Raw genomic sequence first — 9684 nt, 5'->3', positions numbered from 1 at the left:
TGTAATGTTTTTCCATCTAACTCCTCGCGGGAATAAACCAAGTTTCTCTATCCATTTTATCACATTCTCTCAAGAATTTCCGATACTCGTACTAAAGGATCTTATTCTTACGGCTATGCCAGCTGATCTGACAGAAAATGTCAGCCAATCAGAATCGATTTTTTTGTCGTTGTTGCAAAACTGAGGCGTCACTTTTTCTCTTGGAATTATGAATTTCCAGGGAACCAAATGTAAAGAAACGTTCCTTATAGGAGGGCGATAACAGTGACACCATAACTAATGGGTTGTATATATATATATATTTATTTATTTAGTTTTTATTTTTTATTTTTTACAAACATTTTAATTGAAATTTACAAGCTTTTTTTTTTTTTTTTTTTTTTTAATTATATAGATATATATAGAGGATATTACATGGGGGCGCGGAGATACGAAATTTATCTTCGAGTGTCGAAAAGATCTCTCACGACAGTGACACCATAACTAATGAGTTGTATATTTTTATTGCAATGGCGGACAGGGTTTTTTTTCGCTGGTCACTGAATTTTCAAAGGCTTCGTGGCACCACTCAGTTTTGCACGAGGTGAAGTCATTCTACAACACTCGTTTTCACTGGTCCCACTGTACTCATATGTAAGTTATGGGGCAGACCTGGCGGAGTTCTCCAAAGAACCACAACAACGCAAGGGACGGGGGGTCGGGAAAATAACAAAATAGAGGTAGAGCAACCGCAGGTCGAGGGGGAGTACAGCGAGGACAACTAAAATACCCATAAGTGCAAAAGATACTGCATGGCCTTAGCAGGTCGGAAGAGAAGTGATCAGATATGCTAATAGTTTTCTTATATATTCGCACGCGTGGGACCAGTTCGAATAGAGACACGTGAATTATTGTTCAAGGTGTTATGGCAATCTCGTATTCCAGTTCCTTCCCTATATTTTGGTTCTAGACCGATCGTCTACTGGAAGAAGACGATTTGGAAGCAAATCCACATTAGTGTAGAATATTTGTCAAAATTGATCCTGTGTTTCTAGAATGATATCTACTTGAAGAAAGAATTAATTCAGACATGCCTTTACATATAGATTATTTGCATCCTAATCAAAGTCTGTTCATAGTCCTGCAGCTGGTCACGGGATCTAAAGCTCCAGGTGACCTTGAGTTAGCTTCCGACATTAAGTCATTTAAAATTCAAACGATCCATACATGAAGACATCAGTACACGATGTTCCTTCATTGTTATAGTCATACTTCATGAGATCCTGTCCAAACCAAATGCAAAACTCTTGGCCAGCGGTAACAAACATTGGTGTTGTAAAGTTTGGAAATATCAATTCAGGAGGCAAAGAAGTAAACCCAGGAATGCGATACTTCATTTGCCTCCGATCATAGATATATTCGTCATGAGGGAGAATCTTTTGGTCCGCGTTGTTGGTTATGATAGTGAACAACGAGTCGGAGAAACTTTCGGAAAGGTGCACACCCCCAGTTGCTTCGGGCTGATTCGTACTTATTAGTACATGACACACTTCCAGATCTATGGACCAACTTGACTGTCGTAACTGCTCCATTTCCTTGGATAGAAAAACTCCCATATGATGAATTTTGAGCTCCAAAGCAGACAGGATCGGAGTTGATCTTCAGCCATTTGTCTAACAAGATGATAGAATGAATGACAAGCTACATTCAATCAAAATCTTATCAATCAAGATCTTATTATATATGATAAATAGTTATGTTATTGTCCTCTTAATTGAAAGCACTCGTGCACATATTTGCAAACGAGGCTTTGGATTTTTTCTGGAGGGTTAAACAGATTCTGGAAAATATAATTTTCACTCTTTTTTTTAAAAATTCATTAAATTTCTGCTTTCCATAACATCAAACAAATTCTTTCTCAGACTCTCATAGCGCGGACATTTCACCAGGAAGTGTCGCTCGTCCTCCATTTCCCTAAGTTCACGCCTAGTACATATACGGTCTTCGGGTTTTCTATACGGCCTTTTATAACGCCCCACTTCTATCTCTAGCGACCATGCACTTTTTTCCCGCCAATACACACGCGTACGTGTTTCATCTTCAAAGTTTTCCCGCCAATACACACGCGTGCGTGTTTGATCTTCAAAGTTTTCCCGCCAATACACACGCGTGCGTGTTTGATCTGCAGAGTTTTCCCGCCAATACACACGCGTGCGTGTTTGATCTTCAAAGTTTTCCCGCCAATACACATGCGTGCGTGTTTGATCTTCAATGTTTCCCGCCACGTGCACACAGATTCAGTAGAACGTTTTTGAGGGGGTGGTTTCCCTCCCTCATTTAGTGCCATTAAACGGGCAAATTATTTGGCAAATTATGGATATGGATCCCTTTCACCTCCTGCTACATGTCTTTATCTTAATCTTTTTTTGTTTTGTTTTGTTTGCTAGCACAATTTTGTTTTCAAGACAAAAGCGACAACTGTGTAGAATACTAGAATAATAGAACTCTACATACAATTATTCGCCGAAGGCGAAGTGAATATCGGGGAATAATAACCGAAACGAAGTGAGGTAAATAATTGTTTTAGTATAAATACATGGGTGATTCTTTCAAAAAAAAGAAGAAAAAAAAGATAAAAGACACATTTAAAATTAGGAAACAGCAACAAAGCGGCTGGCCGCCATTTTGGATTATCGCTGGAGGTGATTATCGTGTGATAATCTGAGTTTCTCGACCAATCAGCGCGCGAGATTTTCAATAATCACCTGTGTATATATATTATACTAAAACGTACTAATGTCCAAATTCAGGCCGGATAAAAGTGAAATTAAAACTAGGCAAGGGAAAAAACTACAAACTGAAATCGCAACAGAATTAACTTAATTAACTTACCTATGATCTTGGAGCACGTCGTGCCGTTGCCAAAGTAACCATCTTTGCACGTGCAGTTGTATGAGCCAATGACGTTGGTACAAGTTGCATTGGGGCTACAGTCATGCTGCCCTGCAGTACATTCATCAATATCTGTCAATTAAACGAATTCAATTCAGAGTGTTTTTTCATGATCATAACATTCCTTCCTTCTTCTCTATACAATACTATACAATAACTTTATTTCAAGAGAGAAACGCAATAACCTCTTACAATTTCTAACCTACTACCCTCCAAAAATATATATGAATAGATGTAGCTTGGAGCCAAAAAAACGGACGACCGAGAAAAATCGGCGTCAAGCTAGGGTCTAACTAGGAAACTATATGATTTATTTATTTCCTTTCATTACAACTTATATTTAGCTTTATTTATTTGACCAAATAAGTATTTTCTTTCTTTTCAATATGATCTAAATATATAATTTAATGTAATCTAACATAAAAGGAAATGTGTACTGTTGTATTGTTGTAAGCTAGGAGTGTACGCGCAGCCCGTTTTTGAAGAAGGAGTGAAGAAGGAGTCGCATGCAGTAGCAGCTGCATGATGGGAGCAATTCCCACAAGCATCAGAATAATATATGAAGTAGTTATTTATACAAGAATTATCAGAATCGTAAAGCAGAGTTAAAGTTTAGATAGGGTTTGATGCGACATACTGAGAAAGCCTACTATACTACTCTCTCCCTCCCTCCCTCCCTCCCTCCCTCCCTCCCCGCTCCATCACTACTTCCTTCCCTCCTTCCTGCCTTTATCAATCGGACCATATCGAGAAGTACAACCTTACGAAACAACAACCCCTACCTTCGCAGTGTTGTCCTATATATCCAGTACTCGGGCACAAACATTCATACGTGTCTTGCGTGTAGTTTGCAATACAAGTGAAATTGTGAAGACATGGGAACTTACTGCAGTTTGACTAAGAAATAATAATGAAACACTTTTCAATTTCTATGATAAATTTTCTTGCAGACTACTATTAAGAAACCACAAAAAAGTTCTGCTTTTTTGGTTGTCTAAATATCAGCCTATGCGGGTTGGGAAAAGATTTCAAAAAATCGATTTTTTTAAACTTGGAAGTCAAAATAAAGGTTAGAAAGTTTTAGAATGAATCATGTTAAAAAGATTCTTAGTTCAAATAAGCTGACGTTCGACAAGGACGCTAAATATTCTGACTTAGATATGCTCAGAGGTTGTTTCGATACTGAATATTACCAAGGTTTGAAAGGCACATATATCTACGTCGAACTCGTAATAGCAATATCCAAATTAAACTTACCCTAATGCTGTAGTGGTCAAAATGTTGATTCTGACTTTGATACTTGGACGACGAGTTGTATTTATCAGTCGGCAACAGCTCACAGAGGTACTGGGCTTGCCCATGGTAAAAGAAGATAGGCTTTTTCCCAAAGTTGAACGATAAACAAGTCATGTTCCTTACACAGGAAACTGCACACGGTTTGTAGCTCGGAGCGTGGAACTGACGAGTGTTTTCTACCTCTAGTTTACTTTTTGGGTGAAAAACGAAGTAAGCATAGCCGAATTCTGGTGTTCGATGTAGAGACTTGTTCGCTACCGCGACTTGAAGAACTTCTGAAGACGTTAATCTAAAAGTGATGGTGACACAAAGCACCTGAAGGACATGAAACCCTCTCACCATTTTTGACAATATGACATCTGATTGGCAAGAACACATCTTCAGGGGAGTCAATACAGTCAACAAACTTCGTTCGTAATTTTAGTTCAGCAACCGAAACGTTTCTATACTAATTAATGCTTCGTATATGACCCTCATAACAACACACTCACTAACAATGCCTTGATACCTCCACTCTAATTTTATCAAAAAATATTACTATTCAATTAATAAATGGTGAGTTAGTTGTCGTTGAGACTTTAAGGATCTAATAATCACAGATTTCTTCACTTACGATGTATGGCATGATGTTTTTTATAGTCCTATCCGTCCGATCACATTAAAATATTCAAAACAATGTTTAACAAATACAGTTAAAGATTTACAATAAGATATGAGAGCTCCCAGGCGGCACTATTGAATAAGACGTTTTCAAGAGAGAAAATTATTAATTTAATAAAGGTGGCTTAAACAAAAACAATAAATCGTGAAAAAACCTTTTTAGACGTTTTAAAAGAAAGGGGAAATTTTCGAATTAGGAAATTTTTACTGAAATCACGATAAACATGAAACTGTAAGTGTTGGGGCGTTTTAGTTATCGCTTATTCATCTCGTTTTTTTTACCTAAGTTTCTAAATAGCGATTGAGTTGAGATGAGATAAGATCAACTTTATTTTTTACAAGCTAACCTATTCAATAACATACTAATACCGGTTTCCAAAAGAGGCGTGAAGCAATCGGAAACTAGTAAAACAAATCTACTTAACGATTATTAGTGAATATCGGGGAATATTCTTTCATCTGTTCGTTACATCTAATCTGTTCGTACAAAACACTGGCATGTTTACGTTTCAATTTTTAATATCCCAAATCTTGGGGAAAATATAAATTTAATCCTTAGCACAATTCAAATACAATTTCAGTATTTATCAAAAATAATAATAATAATAATTATTAAAGGTACAAATGCCATTGAAAAAAATACAATTTCAAAAATTATTTGATCCTTCAACAAAAATCTTCAACGATAATCGATTATTTATATATGCATATTACAAGTAGAACAAGTCAATTTGCAGCTGCATAAGTTGCTTCATATACTGCGAGGATCAGCTCAATTTGATACATTATAACCGAAGTACAAATATATATTACATAATATACAGTCAATTGAAAATACCTTGTCGTCGAGGGCAAGCCTACGCGACTGGACCGAAAGGGAATGGGTAAAAATCACTGAAGCGGTTAAATATTCGTTCTGAATTCTAATTAATTGTTCCCGCTAGCTAGTAGTAAAGATAATATATATATTTAGGCACTGCCTAAAAGTGGAGCTCCCGAGACGGAAGTCACAGGGAAAAAAATTTGAATGAAGCTAAAAGGAAAAAATAAGATCGGGGATTCGAGATGAAGATAATTTCTCCCATAATAAAAACCATGCAATGAAATCGAATCGAAATGCACTACATTGTTTTCTTTGCGCGAGTATACTCTCCCACTTAGGAATTTTGTACACAACTCACCCCCCACCCCAAGGGGCTAGTTTTGTTCTTGGAAGATTCTTCGACAAAGTTTTCCAAGGCCGACAGTTTTAGGCTTGGAATCTCTTTTACTTAAAAAAAACAAAAAACGAAAGATAACTACAGATAATCCAATACAATATCAAGTTTAGTCAAATTTACCTCGGATGTCTTTCATTGAAATCAAAAATCTGGAGATTTAGGACAAATCAAGACTAAAAAACAGACTTGAAAACTGGTTAGAGTGCATTCAGTCAAACTGTTGAATAGTCAGATAAATGTATCTAACTTAGATAACTATTTAGTTGACGTCACCTAAAATAATAAAAGAGCGCCAAATAAGGTAGACTCTTCCACAGTCTCTTGCTCGTCCGCCTCCACGCTTAGAGACTGTAACGCTACAATGACCGAAAGGACTTGTGGGTCCCGAAAACTTGGACCCAGCGTGCTTTGCGAACCAAAATACTCTTCCACAGTCTCTCTCGTTTTCGCCGCCATCTTGAAAATATTGAAACGAGAGAGACTCTGGAAGAGTATTTTATAATTACCCTTCTATTCTACCAATCATTTCTACGCTCTTACAAGCAAATTAATTCTATTGCAACCGACCGTTTTAAAACTTCTTGTTGGAGTTTGCTCAATCTCTGTCATTTGTTATTCAAATAAGTTCCACCTAAAATACTTTCACTATCCAGAAAATAAAATATCGAAACAAAACTGCAAAACTGTCTGTCTCGCACAATACAACTACTTTGACTGACAGCAGTAGTCAGAAATAAATGACAATTAATAACAATTACTTTACTCTTATTTGTGGCATCTTGTGTTGTATCGATAACAGTGCTTTCACATTTTCCATTCAAACTTTTCAATGTTCAAAAAGAAGCCCGAGTTCACGCAGATATGCGTCTAGTTTTGGTAACGCATTATATGACCCTAGCGCACCTGTTTTGCAACTTTTGTAGGCGTAGAGATAGACCAGTTCCCAAAGAATCCCACAAAGAATCCCACTTCGCAACAGAATGTGGGTATAGAATGTGGGCCTGAACTAATGCGTATACCGAGACAAGATTGAGATATTGGAGGATGAGTGCTTTGCTCAAGGTTCTTGAAGAGTCTTTGCACAATAAATGAGAAATTACAAGATCTCTTGGGACTATGTGATACCGCCAAGCTTGGCTTTACTGAGGTTTTCAATATTAGCGCGAATTAACTACGACTCATTTTCAACGGTTTGTTGTGAACTTGGTTTTTACTGCTCAGTCAAGGACAAAACCAAATTTCACCGTGCAGCTCGTAGATACCGAGATCGCTTTTATGACAATGGCAGTAACATGTGGAACAATCTACCAAAATACTTAGCTTATACAGTCACTTACCTTCAACCTTCACCTTCTTTCAAAAGGAAACTAAAGACATTTAACCTGACAATGCACAAAACAAATATTTGTACATTAATCGTGCAATTATATGTATAAAACTGCATTTATTATTTTTTCATTTCCCTATTTTTTGCCATCGTCGGGGCATAATGACCTTTTTATTCTTTTATTCGGGAGGCTGGGAGTTGACATATGGAGCTACATAAAGTCTTACATTTTACTCACTGATCGAGGTTCTTTGGGGGATGAGGAGAGGAGGGAGGTTCAGTATAGTCATCCTCAAGTACAAAGCCTCATCCATAATAATTAATTGACTTACTATAGCGCCTTTTAACTTTAAAATGATCAAAAACAAATACCTCTAATCAATTAATCATCTCTATATTTAGTTCCCATAATCGGTTATAACCGCTTTCAACAAAGGATTTTTGATATTTTTTTGACTGGTCTGGTTTGATAACAAGGGTGTAATGTAGGACGACACGCTATACGTTCACTGGCGGGAAATTCTGCAGGATACTGAAACCACATTACAAGCAGTACCGTGATTTGAAATTATCATTTTATCTTTCCAAGCCTGTCTCCCATAATGTAATTGAAAACGAAACAAAAATAGAAAAATTAATTACAGAAAAATAGAAGTGATTTGGCATCGCTTTTGTTTACTTTACGACGGTTAATCTGGGTAGTTGAAAAATGATCCTTGGACGAACCGAATCAGCCGGGACAAGAGATTCCCATCAGACCTCCAGAATGGAAGTGGAATATCGGGGGGAAACACTTAGCCTTATTTCCACTTATTATTCCATATCAAACCCAAGTAGAGAACTCCAGGTGCATGGCTGTAAACGAGTGCCTGCAGAGTATGATGGAAGTGAGATATCCTTAAACGATCAGCAATAAAGAACTTTGGAAAGAACAGACGAAAGACCTATGGATGTTGTAGTGAAGGTGAGTCTTGGAAGTGGATTGAACATACTTTACGAAGGAAAGACTAGCATGTACCAAAACGTTGGAATGGAACCCTCAAGGGAGAAGGAGAAAGGTGGGAAAGCCACTACAGTCTTGGAGGAGGACATCACACGCGACGGGAAAAGCCATGCAAAGAAAACAGCAGGGCTGAGAGGACAATGATAAAGGGCCTATGTCATGTTCCCAAAGGAGCGAAGAGGACTACAGATTTTAAGCGAATATTTAGATATTCTGGAACTCTAGAATTTAATAAACTAACGAATTAAGGAGATAAAGGAGATCACGTCCTTAACTACATTCAAACATCGTTTGAAATTGCATTTTTTAGGTATCTAATATTTTGATGAATTTTTAATAACTATAATTATATCAAATTTGATCAGTCATAATAATGTTTGAAATATCCATATTTATTCTAATTTATACTTACATTAGGAAATTATTTATTATATATTTATTATTTACAGGGTCCCTCTGGATATCAGCCAGCAGAATGGGCCACCCTGTTTAAATAAAGTCTTTGATCGATTGATTGATCGACTAGTAGAGAGGTATAGGTTGCTATCAATAGACGTCACTTCTGGTAATAGCTCTTTTTCGATGGCTTGTAGAATCCTGGAGGTTGTTTTGATCTCTTGTTTTCTGGTTTGATGTCGTGAAAATAGTCAAATACAATAGTTTGAGGACTTATTTTGATATGTTTTGACTTAGCATCCGCTAGTTGCCCCCCAGTCAACCGCTTGTTTGCCCCCAGTCAACTCCAAAAAAGTCACGTGATTGAGCTAAAAGACAAACAAGCAGGAGAGAAAGCTCGGTTATCGCGCAGGTAGCTTGAGTCATCAACCTACGCAGCGCTTGTTATCAGGCTTTCAAACGTACATACTTTATTGAAGCTCTCTTTGACAGGGCTTTTCAGCCACAATATAATAGAAATAAAGTATAAAATAATTTACAATCCATTAAAACTATATACACATAAAAAAATATAATTACCAAACCTATATGCGAACACTTAATTCATCGAAATCTATAAAGATAATCTATAAAAGCTACAAATACTAATCTAATCTTTATTAAATATCCTTTTAAACAGTGTACGGCGTGAATCATCTGACTTCCCAGTAAGACGCTTAGATTCTCATGGAATTTTAATTTTTCGTCGTGTTTTCTCAAACTGACGTAAAATATTTTTAAGCCGTTCCGATTTTTTCTGAATATCGCTATGGTGATTTACCACAGGTATCCCATAACGTAATAAATACCAA

This window comes from Actinia tenebrosa, unplaced genomic scaffold (genome assembly GCF_029948245.1).
Source record: "Actinia tenebrosa isolate PJP-AT-01 unplaced genomic scaffold, QUT_ActTen_1.0 PGA_scaffold4__44_contigs__length_22323623, whole genome shotgun sequence".
NCBI lineage: Eukaryota > Metazoa > Cnidaria > Anthozoa > Actiniaria > Actiniidae > Actinia > Actinia tenebrosa.
This window is presented reverse-complemented; position numbering follows the sequence as displayed.